This window comes from Piliocolobus tephrosceles, chromosome 12, assembly GCF_002776525.5.
Source record: "Piliocolobus tephrosceles isolate RC106 chromosome 12, ASM277652v3, whole genome shotgun sequence".
NCBI lineage: Eukaryota > Metazoa > Chordata > Mammalia > Primates > Cercopithecidae > Piliocolobus > Piliocolobus tephrosceles.
Window position 1 is genome coordinate 2,491,521 of NC_045445.1, and position 19,186 is coordinate 2,510,706.

At 37.0% G+C, this 19,186-nt stretch overlaps 1 protein-coding gene across 1 annotated transcript in view; it reads left to right on the forward strand.

Moving 5' to 3' along the window:
- Positions 1-11,354: 11,354 nt before the first annotated feature.
- The window catches only part of GABRA3 (gamma-aminobutyric acid type A receptor subunit alpha3), a 171,915-nt gene continuing 164,083 nt past the window's right edge, over positions 11,355-19,186 (forward strand). The window contains exon 1 of the mRNA XM_026451624.1: positions 11,355-11,480. The gene's annotated coding sequence lies outside the window, so the exon portion shown is untranslated. The remainder of the gene's footprint in view (positions 11,481-19,186) is intronic.

Here is a 19,186-nt window from a genome sequence, read left to right on the forward strand (position 1 = left end):
TATAAGGAGTAAGGAAAGGATCCAGTTTCAGCTTTCTACTTATGGCTAGCCAATTTTCCCAGCACCATTTATTAAATAGGGAATACTTTCCCCATTTCTTGTTTTTGTCAGGTATGTCAAAGATCAGATGGTTTTAGATGTGTGGTATTATTTCTGAGGACTCTGTTCTGTTCCATTGGTCTATATCTCTGCTTTGGTACCAGTACCATGCTGTTTTGGTTACTGTAGCCTTGTAGTATAGTTTGAAGTCAAGTAGCATGATGCCTCCAGCTTTATTCTTTTGGCTTAGGATTTTCTTGGCAATGCGGATTCTTTTTTGATTCCATGTGAACTTTAAAGTAGTTTTTCCAATTCTGTGAAGAAAGTCATTGGTAGCTTGATGAGAATGCCATTGAATCTATAAATTACCTTGGGCAGTATGGCCATTTTCACGATATTGATTCTTCCTATCCATGAGTGTGGAATTTTCTTCCATTTGTTTGTGTCCTCTTTTAGTTCGTTGAGCAGTGGTTTGTAATTCTGCTTGAAGAGGTCCTTCACATTCCTTGTAAGTTGGATTCCTAGGTATTTTATTCTCTTCAAAGCAATTGTGAATGTAAGTTCACTCATTATTTGGCTCCCTGTTTGTCTGTTATTGGTGCATAAGAAAGCTTGTGATTTTTGCACATTGATTTTTTATCCTGAGACTTTGCTGAAGTTGCTTATCAGCTTAAGGAAATCAATTTTGTTGATTTTTTTCAAAAAACCAGCTCCTGGATTCATTGATTTTTTGAAGGGTTTCTTGTGTCTCCATCTCCTTCAGTTCTCCTCCGATCTTAGTTATTTCTTGCCTTCTGCTGGCTTTTAAATGTGTTTGCTCTTGCTTCTCTAGTTCTTTTAATTGTGATGTTAGAGAGTCAATTTTAGATCTTTCCTGCTTTCTCTTGTGGGCATTTAGTGCTATAAATTTCCCTGTATACACTGCTTTAAATGCGTCCCAGAGATTCTGGTATGTTGTATCTTTGATCTCATTGGTTTCAAAGAACATCTTTATTTCTGCCTTCATTTTGTTATGTACCCAGTAGTCATTCAGGAGCAGGTTGTTCAGTTTCCATGTGTTTGAGCGGTTTTGATTGAATTTCTTAGTCCTGAGTTCTAGTTTGATTGCACTGTGGTCTGAGAGATGGTTTGTTATAATTTCTGTTCTTTTACATTTACTGAGGATTGCTTTACTTCCAACTATGTGTTCAATTTTGGAATAAGTGCGATGTGGTGCTGAGAAGAATGTATATTCTGTTGATTTGTGTTGGAGAGTTCTGTAGATGTCTATTAGGTCTGCTTGGTGCAGAGCTGAGTTCAATTCCTGGATATCCTTGTTAGCTTTCTGTCTCGTTGATCTGTCTAATGTTGACAGTGGAGTGTTTAAGTCCCCCATTATTATTGTATGTGAGTCTAAGTCTCTTTGTAAGTCTCTAAGGACTTTATGAATCTGGGTGCTCCTGTATCGGGTGCATATATATTTTGGGTAGTTAGCTCTTCTTGTTGAATTGATCCCTTTACCATTATGTAATGGCCTTCTTTGTCTCTTTTGATCTTTGATGGTTTAAAGTCTGTTTTATCAGAGACTAGGATTGCAACCCCTGCTTTTTTTTGTTTTCCATTTGCTTGGTAGATCTTCTTCCATCCCTTTATTTTGAGCCTATGTGTGTCTCTGCATGTGAGATGGGTCTCCTGAATACAGCAAACTGATGGGTCTTGACTCTTTATCCCGTTTGCCAGTCTGTGTCTTTTAATTGGACCATTTAGTCCATTTACATTTAAGATTAATATTGTTATGTGTGAACTTGATCCTGTCATTATGATATTAGTGGTTGTTTTGCTTGTTAGTTGATGTGGTTTCTTCCTAGCATTTTACATACACGAAGATTTACTTACATATAGTAATCTCTCTGCCACTGAATTCTTAATATCTCAGCCACATAGCTGGGTAGACCATGTTAAGATGGGGCAAGTGCATTTTTCTCATAGGACCTGGAGAAATAAGAAATATAATTTTATCCTACCATTTTCCCTTTTGAAGTGGAAGTGCAGAATTTGTAACACAGAACACGGATGGACATGTGAGGCCACAATCAATGATACTTTGTAGGTGATGCTGTGGCTTCCTGTTGCATTATGTCAGGAGGCAAGGTTGTCTCAGTATGGCTGATACTCAATTTTATCACTTGCTTAGGGTGATGACTGTCAGGACTTTCCATTGTAAGGATATCAACCATCAGGATTAATTCAAAGTCTTTCAGCTGGTGGCCAGCTCATTGCTTTGATCATGGCTGTGGGTGTGGGGATAAATAACAAATAATAGTAGGGGAGAGAATATTTCTAGTACTTTAGTTTTCTCTTCTTTTGTGTCAAAAATATCTTTCCACATAAACAGTGTTATAAATCGTTCTCAGCTTGGCCTATTAATATCTGCTTAACCAGAAATGTTGCCAAAATAGTGCCCATTCATCGTCAGTATGTTTACAGTCATTCAGATTAATTACGAGAAACAGCACTGCTTACTCTTGTCTAGAAAACTAGCTACCCTTTATGGCATTGTTTCGAAGGAAGAATGTACCCCTGCTTCTCTGCAAACTTTGGTTCATGACACATTTTAAGTTGCGATATGTCTGCTTATGGTCACATGGAATCATATCTTTAAGGTCTACTAGCTTATTTTATCATTCACAACATATACTAATTAAATATTTCTCTTTTTTTGTGAAACAGTGGCTTTCAGTTACTAAGATGGCATGAAGGACTTGGTCTTTATTTTCCCAAGTGGGTAGGTGTGTCTCAAGTCAGTGCCTGTGTAGTTTTGTTACCAGTCCATAGAAGCTATTTCAGAAAAGAACAGCTGTCTTTTTCAGATGGATTTGGCATATTCTAGCGAAAATCAGGTTAGTTCTTCTCTTTTTTTTTGTTCTTCAAGGAGCTTCTGTAAAGAGAAAGTGTGCTATTGAATTCTAGGTGTTTCTCATTTCCTCGCTAGTATATAACTGACATCCTTAGTGCTGAATCTTTAGTTTAACATTTCCACTTATAGGAAAGACTGGCCTTGCAAAATGAAAATATGAGGAATATTGGGAAATGGTGAGTAATCTGATTTGCCTGTGATTGCTGGTCAGAAAGAGAAGTAGTAGAATTTGCAACTGTAAAAGTATATCAGGAACAGATTGCAGAAGGCCATGAGTGTCAGGCTTAGGTGTTGGAATTTTATTTGGTTAGCTATGAAGAGTTATAAAAGGTTTGTGAGCGATGCAGAGACATAATCTGCTCAGTAATTCCAAATTTTTATTATTTAAAAAAATCTGCTCTTTCCCAGGAGATATGTGGTATAGGAAAAATGCCATCCTTTTAATGAAGTAAATCTCTTTCCTCTTTGGGATGTTGTATGAACTGCGTCAGCAACTCGACATTTGTGCCTCTCCTGCTTTCCCTTAACGTAAACACACCAGGATCCTCAATGAAGGATGTTGGTAGTGACAGCATTAGTTTAACAACTTCATTGAGGATTCTCTAGATGGTCAGTGATCTTGACTTTCTCCTATAGCCTAAAAGATAATATATTTTAAAGATTTTTCATTGCATTTTCAGGAGTTTGGGGGGAAGTTAATGAACAACCTTCATTTCCAAAACAATTTGTATTTATTTATTATCTTATTTACTTATTTATTTCCAAAGTTTTCTAATGTAGGTTATTGTTATCCCCATTTTACATATATATACCCATTTTACATATCCCCATTTTACATATTTTACATATATTTACAGGCATACCTCATTTGATTGTGCTTTGCTTTATTGTGCTTTATGGATAGCATGTTGTTTTTACAAATTGAAGGTTTGTGGCAGCCCTGTGTTGAGTGAGTCTATTGGTGTCATTTTTCCAACAGCATGTGCCCACTTTGTCTCTTGCCGCATTTTGGTCATTCTTGCAAATTTTCAAAGTTTTCATTATTTTTTCTGTTATGGTGATCTGTGATCGGTAATCTTTGATGTTATTATTTTAATTGTGTTGGGGCACCATGAATTCCACTCATGTAAGACTGTGTACTTAATTGGTAAATATTATGTTTGCTCTGACTGACTATTCCACTGAAGGGCCATTCCCCTGTCTCTCTCCCTCTCCTTAGGCCTTCCTTCTCCCTGAGACACAACAATATTGAAAATAGGCCAATTAGTAGCCCTGCATAGCCTCTAAGTTTTCAAGTGAAATAAAAAGTTACATGGCTCTCACTTTAAATCAAAAGCTAGAAATGATTAAGCTTAGTAAGGAAGGCATGACAAAAGCTGAGATACTCTAAAAGCTAGGCCTTTTGTGGCAAGCAGTTAGCCAAGTTGTCAATGCGAATGAAAGGCTTTTGAAGGAAATTAAAAATGTTACTCCAGTGAGCACATAAATGATAAGAAAGTGAAACAGCCTTATTGTGAATATGGAGAAAGTTTTAGTGGATAGAAGATCAAGCCAGACACAACATTCCCTTCAAGCAAAGCCTAATTCAGAGCAGTGCTATAACTCTCTTCAGTTCTATGAAGACTGGGAGAGATAAAGAAGCTGCAGAAAAAGTTTGAAGCTAGTGGAGGTTGGTTCATGAGGTTTAAGGAAAGAAGCCATCTCCATAACATAAAATGCAAGGTGAAACACAAGTGCTGACGGAGGAGCTGCAGCAAGTTCTCCAGAAGATCTAGCTACGATAATTGATAAAGGTGGCTACACGAATAACACATTTTGGTAGATGAAACATCCTTCTATTAGAAGAAGATGTCTTTCAGGACTTTAATAGCTAGAGACAAGAAGTAAATGCCTGAGTTTGAAGCTTCAAAGCAGTGGCTGACTCTTTTGTCAGGGGCAAATGCAGTTGGTGACTTTAAGCTGAAGCCCATTGCTCATTTACTATTCTGAAAATCCTAGGACCCTTAAGAATTATGCTAAATCCACTCTCTCTATGCTCTGTAAATGAAATAACAAAGCCTGAATGACAGCACATCTGTTTATAGCATGATTTACTGAATATTTTAAGCACACTGTTGCAGTCTTCTTCCCAGGAAAAAATACTCCTTTTGAAATGTTATTTTTCAATGACAATGCACCTGGTCACCCAAGAGCTTTGCTTTGATGGAGCTGTGCAAGATGAATGTTTACAATACAACATCCATTCTTCAGCCCATTGATCAAGAAGAAATTTTGACTTTCAAGTTTTATTATTTAAGAAATACATTTCATAAGGTTATAGCTTCCATAGATAGTGATTCTTATGATGGATCCAAGAAAAGTCCAGTGAAAACCTTCTGGAAATGATTTACCTTTCTGGATGCTACTAAGAGCATTTGTGATTCAGGGGAATAGGTCAAAATACAAACATTAACAGGAGTGTGGAAGAAGTTTGTTCCAGTCATCATGGGTGACTTTGACGGGTTGAAGACTTCAGTGGAGGAAGTAACTGCAGATGTGGTGGAAATAGCAAGAAAACTATAATTAGAAGTGGAGCCTAAAGTTGTGACTGAACTGCTGCAGTCTCATGAAAAATCTTGAAGGGATGAGTTGCTTCTTACAAACGAGCAATGAGAGTGGTTTCTTGATATGGAATCTACTCCTAGTGAAAATTCTGTGAATATTGTTGAAATGACAACAAAGGATTTAGAATATTGCATAAACTTAGTTGATAAAACAGTGTCAGGGTTTAAGAGCATTGGCTCCAATTTTGAAAGAAGTTCTGCTGTGGGTAAAATGGTACCAAACAGCATCACATGCTGAAGATAAATCCTTCGTGAAAAGAAGAGTCAATTGATGAGGCAAACTTCATTGTCTTATTTTAAGAAATTGCTGCCACAGCTGCCCCAGTCTTTAGCAACCACTACCCTGATTGGTCAGCAGCCGTCCGCACTGAGGCAAAACCTTCTCCTAGCAAGAAGATTATGACTTGTTGAAGCCTGAGATGATCGTTAGCATTTTTAGCAATAAAGTGTTTTTAATTAAGATATGTAAATTGTTTTCTAGACATAATGCTATTGAACACTTAATAGGGTGCTATACAATATAAACATAACTTTTATATGCACTGGGAAACCAAAATATTTGTAACTCACTTAATTGTGATATTTGCTTTATTGCAGTGGCCTGGAACCAAACTCACAATATCCCTGAGATATGCCTGTAGGTCTCACAGTCAGTTAGTGGCAGAGACAGAACTAAATTCCAGTCATTTGATTCTAGTCCTGTGAATTTGCCACTGATCCTTCTTTAAGGCTGGGAAAATGACTAAACTTGCGTAACCTTCAGATAGTGTATTAGTAACATCATTTTCATTTTTTAATGGTGAATTATTATTATCATATTTTATCTAACCAGTAGTGGCAAATATGAGGTGCAATGGACATGTTTTAGTGTCACTCTCATTAACTTGATAAGCATATAGCATCAAGCAATTAGTTTCTCTCTTTGGTGTTGGTGTCTTAGGTGTCTCATGTGTAAAATGAAGGGAGAGAATTATACAATCTCTAAGGTTCTCCATAATTCTGACATGCCATGATTCCTTTTTTCCCCAAAATACCTTTGAATTCAAACGTTGCAATTTAGTTACTGAAGAAGAAAGAGTTCTATTTAGGCTGCAGATTAAATCAGCTTCCCCACACAATAATTTAGTGCACATTAGGAGAAAAAAATCAATAATAAAGAATAAAACCATAGAGCAATATATTGAAAATAATTTGGGGATGATATTTAGCATTGATTTTTATTTATTTATTTATTTTTTTGAGACAGGGTCTCGCTCTGTTGCCCAGGCTGGAGCGCAGTAGCGTGATCTCAGCTCACTGCAACCTCCACTTCCTGGGCTCAAGTAATCTTCCAACCTCAGCCTCCCCAGTAAATGGGACTACAGATGTGCTACCATGTCTAGCTAATTTTTGTGCTTTTGGTAGAGACAGGATTTTGCCATATTGTCCAGACTGGTCACAAGCTAGCATTGCATTTTGACTTAAAAGTTTTCAACATTTTGATGAAGAATGATGCTAAAATATCAACAGTCAGCAGGAGGAAATGGAAATGCATTCTCATGGAAGCTAGTATTTCAGTAAGAGAGAAAGCACAGTGTATTGGTCTTATATTCAGGATTTTAAAGAATTAATTTTTCATTTTTGTGGGTACATCATAGGTATATATATTTATGGGGTGCATGAGATGTTTTGATACAGGCATGCAATATGAAATAATCACATCATGGAAAATGTGATATCCATCACCTCAAGCATTTATCCTTTGTGTTAAAGCAATCAAATTAGTTATTCTAAAATGTACAATTAAATTATTACTACTGATGTCACCCTTTGTGCTATCAAATACTAAGTCTCATTATTTCTATTATTTTATACACATTAATCATCCCCACTTGTCCTCAACCACTCCACTATCCTTCCCAACCTCTAGTGACAATGCTTCTACTGTCTATATCCATGAGTTCAATTGTTTTAATTTTTAGCTCCCACAAATAAATGACAACATGCAATTTTTGCCTTTCTGTACCTGGCTTATTTCACTTAGCATAATGATCTCCAGTTTCATCCACGTTTTGCAAATGATAGGATCTCATTATTTTTATGACTGAATAGCACTCTATGGTGTACATGTATCACATTTTCTTTATCCAGTCATCCGTTATGGATATTTAGGTTGTCTCCAAATCTTACCTATTGTGAACAGTCCTGTGACAAACATGGGTGTGCAGATACCTCTTCGATATACTGATTTCCTTTCTTTTGGGTATATACCCAGCAATGGGATTGCTGGATCATATGGCAGCTCTCCAAAGTCTTCTCCATAGTGGTTGTGCTAATTTACATTCCCACCAACAGTGTATGAGGGTTCCCTTTCCTCTACATTCTCATCAGCATTTGTTATTTCCTGTCTTTTGGATATAAGCCATTTTATCTGGGGTGAGATGATATGTTATTGTAGTTGTGATTTGCATTTCTCTGATGATCAGTGATGTTAAGCACCTTTTCATATGCCTGTTTGTCATTTGTGTGTATTCTTTTGAGAAATGTCTATTCAAATATTCTGCCCATTTTTAATTAGATTATTATACTTTTTTCCTACAGATTTCTTTGAGCTCTTTTTCTATTCTGGTTATTAATTCTTTGTCAGATGAATAGTTTGCAAATATTTTCTCCCATTCTGTAGGTTGTCCCTTCAGTTCGTTGATTGCTTCCTTTGCTGTGAAGAAGCTTTGTAATTTGATGTGATCCCATTTGTCCATTTTTGTTATGGTTGCCTGTGCTTGTAGGGTATTGCTCAAGAAATTTTTGCCCAGACCAATGTCCTGGAGATGTTCCCCAAAGTTTTCTTGTAGTAGTCTCATAGTGTGAGGTCTTAGATTTCAGTCTTTTAATCCATTTTGATGTGATTTTTATATATGGCAAAAGATAGGGGTCTAGTTTCATTCTTCTGCATATGGATGTCCAGTTTTCCCAGCACCATTTATTGAAGAGACTGTCTTTTTTCCAGTGTATGTTCTTGATATTCAGCAATTTTGGATTAATATTAATATTTTAGCTGTCTCATCACCTCTCAGGGTGATTAAAAATTATGTCCAAGGCTTTAGTATTCTCATCTGCAGATCCATCTAGAAAAGGTAATCTCTGAAGCCTTATATATTTTCCCTATGATTCTATGAGGATTATTCTTTCTGCCCCATCTAGTAATTCAAGATTTTTTTTTCATTCAGCTTATGAATCTACTTCCAAGAAACTGAATTAGGCTACCCAGGATCAAGATCTTCCACCGTGACAGTTAAGGGATAATGAGAAAGGGGTTTGTATGAAATCAGTTGAGCTGCCACAGCCCTTCCCCTTACAGCCCATGTCAGATGGATCTAGACCATTGGTGGCCTGAGCCAAGGGTGGACTGTCACCTGACAATGTACCTGTATTTATCTCCTCAGCATACTGATGTCAGTTTGTTAGTTCTGCACTACAGTTCCCTTCTTTCTTCCCCCTTCCCAATGGGGCATCTGTATCACTTCTTGTGATCTGTCCACTAAAGCAGCCAGTCTTGTCTACTGTTGACTAGGTTCCAGCTCCTCTCTGGCCAAAGCTTTCCCTATGGCTTTTGTCTGATGAGGTTGCCAATTGCTTGTTGTTAATATTTATACTTAAATAATGCATTCGAGTGCATAAACCACTAGTCTGATAAAGAGAAAACACACTTTGAATGCTTCTAGATGTGAAGCAGTAAGCCTGATAATTTTAATATATTGTATTTTTTAACTTTAATACAACATATGTGTGAAGTTATTTTAATTTTAAAGATCCTAAAGCTATTACTAGAGGTGTTATATGGCTTGCCTAATGTCATACAACGAATAAACTCAAATGCATGTTTCCAGACTCTTTAAGCCTGCTTATTTTTTCCCATGTGTATCTATTATATAACTTGATTATTTCAGCAACTCCATAAGTTAAGTAGGGGAAGGATTACTTGCTTTGTTTTACTTTATTTTGCTTTCTGCTCCATCATAACACCTCGAACAGTAATAGACATATAGTTAATAAAAATGCATTGGATGATTAAGTGAATTAAATTAGGTTTATAAAGTAAGTTCAAACTCACTTGGTTATCAGCTACAGTGTGGCAGTTTAGAGTGAGAACTATTCAAATCAGATGTTTATACACTTCTGTAAGTCTTTCTCAGGACCTTTTCAGAACAGGAGCCTTGTTCACTGTTAGGGATAAATATTATGGGGAAGACATATTGATGTTTATACTATTCTGTAGCTTTTTCTGAGGATCTTTACAGAATGGGAGCCTTGTTCACTGCTAGGGATAAATATTAGTGGGAAGATGTACTGACTGTCTCCTAAGACTTCTTCTTAACTAGAATCTTGACTTTTATAGCCCTGATTAACTGGATGCTAGGAATAGTTGTTATATATATATGTCAACTTCCTGGGTTCAAGTTAAGAATGAGGAAAAACTGAGACTTAAAGACATACAAGTGCTGGCCGGGCATGGTGGCTCATGCCTGTAATCCCAGCACTTTGGGAGGCCGAGGCAGGCAGATCACGAGGTCAGGTCAGGAGATCGAGAACATCCTGTCTCACACAGTGAAACCCCGTCTCTACAAAAAATACAAAAAAATAGTCAGGCATGTGGTGGGCGCCTGTAGTCCCAGCTACTCGGGAAGCTGAGGCAGGAGAATGGCATGAACCCGGGAGGCGCAGCTTGCAGTGAGCCGAGATCATGCCACTGCACTCCAGCCTGGGCGACAGAGCGAGACTCCTTCTCAAAAAAAAAAAAAAAAAAAAAAAAGACATACAAGTGCTGTACAAGTGCTGTAAGATGCTTAATGGTAGCCCCAATCACAAACACACCTGATACTAGGACCCAGGATTTCTAGCTGCTAGTCCATTACTTGATTCCACACCATGCTTCTTGACCCTTGGCAAAAGCCATATCTTTTACCATATTCCTATTTCCTCTGAACTACCCAGGGCCTTTATTTCTAGTCCTGTCAAACAGCACCGAGCTCCTCCTCAAAAAGTGAAAGTATCAGTCACAGTGCCTAAGCCTCATTAGGTGGTTAGTAAAGTGCATAGTCTTCAGAAAGACTTACAGAAGTAGTCCAAATTGAGGAATCAGGAGGTAACTAAAGGACACTGGAAAGTTAGAGAAGTTGGATCATAGCCTTATGCCTGCCTCTCACTAGCAATATGACTTTGGGGAAATTTGGTTTCTTGTCTGTACTTGTTTTCCTATGTATAAAATGCGAGTGATTAAGGCATCTCGTAATAGTCTTAAAGTCTGGTAGCTTTAACATTTGATGAACTACTACTGCTTGGTTTCCCTATCTCCATAGGATGAGGGTAGAAATAGACTATATACAATTCAAGGTTCTGTCTGACCCTGTTTTTCTGTGAACTTAAATTTCTCTGGGCTAGAAGTGAGGTAAGTTCTCAGTAACATTTCCCTTCTTTATTTTGATGCCTGTTTAATCATGCAACACAATTTTATGAACCAACCGTATGCCGGGAAATGTTCTCAGTGACATTCTGTCCAGAATTTCTGCTTGTGTCTCTTTACTGCTGGGATGGGGCCAGGATATATGCCTGGCAAAACTCATACCAATGCTAGAGTAAGAGTTCAAGTATTAACCACACTGTCTGCCTCCTACACAAGCAATCATTGTGACAAATATGTAGTGATTGTTATTTTGGTTAAGATATAGGTCTATGTAATTGGCCCAGTCTATTAATTGAAATCTTCTTGAATTAAAATATGTAGTCATGTATTTTTTTTCTATTAAGGACTATTATTTTTTTCTTTTCCTTACATTGCCTCAGGCTGTCTCCTAAGCACGCCCCGGATATTCCTGATGACAGCACTGACAACATCACTATCTTCACCAGAATCTTGGATCGTCTTCTGGACGGCTATGACAACCGGCTGCGACCTGGGCTTGGAGGTCAGTCCTTTTAAGATCTTTGAAGTCCTTTTAAGATCTTCTTCTCAGCCACTGTTATCTAAAAAGAGTTATAAAGTGCCTTCAGTAGTCTGTTGGCCAATGAGATTAATGTAAAGCTGAATTTCTTCCTTATGAGCACTGAAAATTAGTCATAATCCTTCATTTCAGTAGGTGATTTCTCTGGTCTGGTTTCAGAAGATTCTAGATTTTTGCTAGGTGCATATTGAGTAATACACAGATGTTCCATCACTCACAATGGTTTGACGTATGACTTTTGTCTTTATGATGTGTTTTTGGGACATAGCCCAATGGATTTAGACTTACGACATTTCCAATTTATGATGGGTTTATTGGGATGTGGTCTTATAAGTTGAGGAGCATCTCTACCTCAAGGTTAGACAATGCCCATTTCTAGTAACAGAATACCAATACCTGCCTGGATGACTGGTGTGGTCCAGGAAAAGCTGAGAAACATGCCTTTGTTTTCAAAATCCTGAGCATATATCAGCCTGACACTCCAAAAAGGAATAATCCACTGGCTATGTGAGATCTTAGTTGGTTATCAGTTTAGTATAATCAGCAATATGATCACAATAAGGTAAATGTATTATAATATATCAGGGGCTATTATAAATTCACAAAATGTAACCTAATGCTATTTTATACTGAATATGGAATTTGTACTCCATATTCAAAATTTTCCAATTATCCCCAAAATGTACTTTATGGAAATTTTCATTGATTTAGGATTCAATCCAGGATTATACATTGCATTTATTGTTGTGTCTCTACTCAGCATTTCTTTGTTTTTTTATGACATTGATTAGATCTTCCATATTCATTTTCAAAGTAACACCATAGGAGTTAATTATGTCTTTGTCAGCACATTACTCAAGAAGGGACTTGATGTCTGTTTGCCCCATTACTGGTAGTGCTAATTTAGATGTTTACCAGGTTGCTGCACTCTAAAATTACTATATTTAAAGTTTATAATTAATATGTAATTTGTGGAGAGATGTTCTGACACTATTTTATGCCTTTTCCAGCTTATACCCAACAGTCTTAGCAACTACAGATTATCTTTGTGAGACTAATAACAATTATGGTGACAAAATGGTGATTTTCTAAATCTATTATTAGTCTACACTTATTACATTACATTTTATTGTAAGAAAAAATCTTTTTTTCTCTTTAATTAATTAGCTAATGTCAGTATGAATGGATTCTTGCTTTATTTGATGGATTACAGACATTAATATCATTCATTTCAATAGACTATATTTATTTTGACTAAGGTTTTTGCTAATAATTTCCCATATTCCCTAGTGGAAGCCTATTCCATTTGGCATGCTCTCATTTTTTGAGTACTTTCTTATTATATGGCATGACAGTATATTCCAGACTTATTTTATACTTTTGATAATCCAGCCTTGGAATTAGTCATTTTTCCAAGCATAAATGGTAACTTTTGTGGGAACTTACATTTATAATCACATTTCTGGCTGCTAGGTGTCTCATTACTGCTAGGATCTCATTGCTTCCAGGATTTTTCAGTAGATAGAACTGGGAAAATAGCAAATGCACACACACACATATACACACAGAGATGTATTGTATATATGTATGTATATGTGCATATATGGCAATGAGTTTACACTGATACTACTAATTGCAGTCCAGCAAGTACTTTTAATTGATACATTTACCCATTTGTTTAATCCTACAATATACAAAACTATTTTGAAATTACTATAACCATACTACTACAATAAACACATTAAGTAAAGTTAAAGATATATTTTCATTGCAGTTTTTTCATTGTGTTTTGATTTTGGACTAAGGCCATATAACACCTGCTTTTATATAAATAATGGTTTTGAGTAGAGCAGTATTGAAGGAAGAGAGACCAGTCACAAATTAATTGCAATTTTCTAGGATGAAAAGAATGACTATGTGAATGCAGAGAATTTGGTGACTGCTTAGATTATGGGGTTAGAAAAAGCGGAGGAGAAAGGGATAACTTCTAGGTTCCTGGCTTGTATGGTTGGGTGGTGCTATTTTCTAAAATAGGGAAAACTGGAGGGAGAATGGTGCAATTTCATTTTGTTTCTTTTGGATTTGGGGTTGGAACAATTCATATGGAAAAAAGAGAAAGAAAGTAAGGACCAGATTTACTCTCTCATCTTAAACAACCACAAAGAAATGAACAAATATATAGTGTTTTGCAGAAATCAAACAAAGGCAGCACAGGATATTGATTCCTGAAAGAAAGAAAACAAACAAGGTGAGCTCTGTGATTGCTGATGCTTAACTGACTGGAGAAAATTTTTAGGCTACAGTGCAGGGAGGGGAACCCAAATAGTGTCTGGTGGACTGTTTCAGTTGAGAAGAAGTTGAGAAATTGGGGATGCCAAGGTTATTAATTCATAAGGCAGAGGAGAAGATAGAGCTGCATGGAGAATAAGAAGTTGTGGAGAGAGAGAGAAAGAGAGAGAGAGAGAGAGAGAGAGAGAGGCAGAAATCTGTAGAGGGTGCTTCACAAGTTTTCAGGTACATACTGCTTACCTCACAACTCAAGGATGAGGAAAAGACAACTGAAAACAGTGGGTAAAACTAAAACATCAGGATTTGGAATAACTTGTGTTTTCACCAACCAGAGTTTCCACCACTCTACTTGGTGGAAACACTTTTAACACATGGTACATGGGGTAGGGTACTCAGAAGAATATGGCCTCAGTGGCATGGCAAAATTATCCCAAGACTAAAGGCTGCTGTAGTCCCACCTGACAAAGGTTAAAATCAAGCTTCAAAGAATTTAACTATTTCTAAGTAACTGAACATTATCTCAGAACAAAAATCAAAAAATATTTATAGCTTCTTTTGAGAAATGTCTGTTCATATCCTTTGCCCACTTTTTGATGGGGTTGTTTGTTTTTTTCTTGTAAATTTGTTTGAGTTCTTTGTAGATTCTGGATATTAGCCCTTTGTCAGATGAGTAGATTGCAAAAATTTTCTCCCATTCTGTAGGTTGCCTGTTCACTCTGATGGTAGTTTCTTTTGCTGTGCAGAAGCTCTTTAGTTTAATTAGATCCCATTTGTCAATTTTGGCTTTTGCTGCCATTGCTTTTGGTGTTTTAGACATGAAGTCCTTGCCCATGCCTATGTCCTGAATGGTACCACCTAGGTTTTCTTCTAGGATTTTTATGGTATTAGGTCTAACATTTAAGTCTCTAATCCATCTTGAATTAATTTTCGTATAAGGAGTAAGGAAAGGATCCAATTTCAACTTTCTACTTATGGCTAGCCAATTTTCCCAGCACCATTTATTAAATAGGGAGTCCTTTCCCCATTTCTTGTTTCTCTCAGGTTTGTCAAAGGTCAGATGGCTGTAGATGTGTGGTATTATTTCTGAGGACTCTGTTCTGTTCCATTGGTCTATATCTCTGTTTTGGTACCAGTACCATGCTGTTTTGGTTACTGTAGCCTTGTAGTACAGTTTGAAGTCAGGTAGCGTGATGCCTCCAGCTTTGTTCTTTTGACTTAGGATTGTCTTGGCAATGCGGGCTCTTTTTTGGTTCCATATGAACTTTAAAGCCGTTTTTTCCAATTCTGTGAAGAAACTCATTGGTAGCTTGATGGGGATGGCATTGAATGTATAAATAACCTTGGGCAGTATGGCCATTTTCACAATATTGATTCTTCCTATCCATGAGCATAGTATGTTCTTCCATTTGTTAGTGTCCTCTTTTATTTAACTGAGCAGTGGTTTGTAGTTCTCCTTGAAGAGGTCCTTTACATCCCTTGTAAGTTGGATTCCTAGGTATTTTATTCTCTCTGAAGCAATTGTGAATGGAAGTTCATTCATGATTTGGCTCTCTGTTTGTCTGTTACTGGTGTATAAGAATGCTTGTGATTTTTGCACATTAATTTTGTATCCTGAGACTTTGCTGAAGTTGCTTATCAGCTTAAGGAGATTTTGGGCTGAGACAATGGGGTTTTCTAAATACACAATCATGTCATCTGCAAACAGGGACAATTTGACTTCTTCTTTTCCTAACTGGATACCCTTGATTTCTTTCTCTTGCCTGATTGCCCTAGCCAGAACTTCCAACACTATGTTGAATAGGAGTGGTGACATTCATACAGCCAACAGACACATGAAAAAATGCTCATCATCACTCGCCATCAGAGAAATGCAAATCAAAACCACAATGAGATACCATCTCACACCAGTTAGAATGGCAATCATTAAAAAGTCAGCAAACAACAGGTGCTGAAGAGGATGTGGAGAAATAGGAACACTTTTACACTGTTGGTGGGATTGTAAACTAGTTCAACCATTATGGAAAACAGTATGGCGATTCCTCAAGGATCTAGATCTAGATGTACCATATGACCCAGCCATCCCACTACTGGGTATATACCCAAAGGATTATAAATCGTGCTGCTATAAAGACACATGCACACGTATGTTTATTGTGGCACTATTCACAATAGCAAAGTCTTGGAATCAACCCAAATGTCCATCTGTGACAGACTGGATTAAGAAAATGTGGCACATATACACCATGGAATACTATGCAGCCATAAAAAAGGATGAGTTTGCATCCTTTGTAGGGATATGGATGCAGCTGGAAACCATCATTCTTAGCAAACTATCACAAGAAGAGAAAACCAAACACCGCATGTTCTCACTCATAGGTGGGAACTGAACAATGAGCTCACTTGGACTCGGGAAGGGGAACATCACACACTGGGGCCTATCATTGGGGGGGTAGGGGGGGATTGCATTGGGAGGTATACCTGATATAAATGACAAATTGAGGGGTGCTGACGAGTTGATGGGTGCAGCACACCAACATGGCACAAGTATACATATGTAACAAACCTGCACGTTATGCACATGTACCCTAGAACTTAAAGTATAATAATAAAAAAAAGAAAAAATATTTATAGCAATACAAAAATCTGCTATCTAACAAAGTGGAATTCACAATGATTCTAGTCAAAAGTTTCCAGTCAAAAAATTTGAGAAAAATTTCCAGTCAAAATCACCAAGCATGCAAATAAACAAGAAAGTACAACCCAAAAAGGACAGCAACGCTAATGAGCCTGAAGATATAGCAATAATAGTTAGCAAAAACATGACACAGAGAGAAATAAAAGACTGAAAAATGAAATGGAAATCAGTGCACTCTGGTATAGCTTCATGTGGTCTAATGTAACTGTAATGGGATTATTTGAAGGGGGTAGAAAATATACTTGAAGAAAAACTGGTCAAAAAATTCTGACTTCTTGGGCAAATGACATTAACAGACATTTCTCAAAAGAATATATATAAATGGTTAAGAAACATATGAAAAACTGCTGAACATCACTAATCATCAGGGAAATGCAAATCAAAACCACAATGAGATATTATGTTCCTCCTGCAAGAATGGCCATTATTAAAAAGTCAATAGGGCCAGGCATGGTGGTTCATGCCTGTAATCCCCAAACTTTGGGAGGCTGAGGTAGGCAGATCACGAGGTCAGGAGTTCCAGAGCAGCCTGGCTAATATGATGAAGCCCCGTCTCTACTAAAACTACAAAAACTAGCCAGGTGTGGTGGGGTGTGCCTATAGTCCCAGCTACTTGGGAGGTTGAGGCAGGAGAATTGCTTGAATTCGGGAGACAGAGACTGCAGTGACCCGAGATCACGCCACTGCACTCCAGCCTGGGCAACAGAGTGAGACTCCATCTCAAATAAAATAAAATAAAATAAAATAAAAATAAAAACAAAAATAAAAATAAAGTCAGGCTGGGCGTGGTGGCTCATGCCTGTAATCCCAGCACTTTGGGAGGCCGAGGCACGTAAATCACAAGGTCAAGAGATCAAGACCATCCTGGCCAACATGGTGAAACCCCATCTCTACTAAAAATACAAAAAACTTAGCTGGGGGTGGTGGTGTATGTCTGTGGTCCCAGCTAGTCAGGAGGCTGAGACAGGAGAATGGCTTGAATCCGGGAGGCAGAGATGGCAGTGAGCTGAGATCATGCCACTGCACTCCAGCCTGGCAGCAGAGCAAGACTCAAAAAAAAAAAAAAAAAAAAAAAAAAAAAAAAAAAAAAAAAAAAAAAAGTCAATAGATGTTGTTATGGATATGGTGAAAGGGAAACATTTATGCACTGCTAGTGGGCATGTAAATTAGCACAACCTCTATGGAAAACAGTATGGAGATTCCTTAAAGAACTAAAAGTAGAGCTACCATTTGATCCAGTAATCCCACTACTTGGTATCTATTAAAAGGAAAAGAAGTCATTATATAAAAAAGACACATGCACACGTATGTTTATTGCAGCCCAATTCACAATTGCAAAGATATGGAACTAACCTAAGTGCCCATCAACCAATGAGTGGAAAAAGAAAATGTGATATATACTACTTGGCCATACAAAGGAGTGGAATAATGCCCTTGCAGTAACTTGGGTGGATGGACCTGGAGGCCATTATTCTAAGTGAAACAACCAACAAATGGAAAACCAACTACTATATTTTCTCACTTATAAGTGGTAGCTAAGCTCTGATTACACAAAAGCAGACAGAGTGATATAATGGACTTTGGAGACTCAGAAGTGGGAGGTTGAGAGGGAGATATGGGATAAAACAGTACATATTGGGTACAATGTACACTACTTAGGTGATGGGTGCACTAAAATCTCAGAATTCACCACTACATAATTCATCCATGTAACCAAAAACACTTGTACCCCAAAGGATATTGAAATTAAAAAAAGTAAACAGTTCTAACTTTGATTAAAATTGCAATCTCCCCAACCAAGAAAGTCAACAACTCCAAGGACAAGAAGCATGAAGAAAATTACACCAAGAGAAAGGAGAAAATTTCTTAGAACCCATGATAAAAAGAAAATCTGAAAAGCAAATAGAGTAAAAGAAGATATTATGTACAGATGAAAAACTTTGAAGGATACTAGACATTTTGTCAGAAGGTAGTAGAGCAACACCTTTAAAGCACTGAGAGGAAAACAAAAGCCAGCCTAGGATTCTATAACCAGAGAAAATAAATTCCTCCCAAAAAGGCAAAATAAACACTTTTTTCAAACACATAAACATTTAAAAAGATTCGTCACCAGCAGATCTGTACTGGAAGAAATGTGTCAGCACAAGGAAAATGATTTCAGATAGAAATCTGGATCTATACAAAGAAGGGAAGGGCAGTGGAAATGGAAACTGTGGGTAAATGTAAAATAGTTCCTTATTTAAAAAATCTCATTAAATGGTAAGTAAATACTTAAGCAAAAATAATAACCATGTATTGTGTAGCTTGTAATATATGTATAAGGAAAATGTATGTCAATGAAAGCACAAAGAAGTGGAAATATGCCTTTGAACAGTTTTATATTACACAGAAAGTGAGATAATATTACTAGGTAAACTGTGATAAGGATTGTGCACTACAGAACTTGAAAATGATAGCTAATAAAGCAATGAAGGATATAAAAATGTAATAAGAAAAATATTCAATCCATAGGAAGGCAGAAAAAGAGGAAAAGGTAACAAAGAATAGAAGAAACAAACAGAAAACAAATAGCAAGAATGTAGATGTAAACTTAACTTCACAGATAATCTCATGAAATATAAATCATCTAAACACCCATATTTAAAGGCAGAGGTGGTCAGATTGGATTTAAAAAGAGCAAATTTCT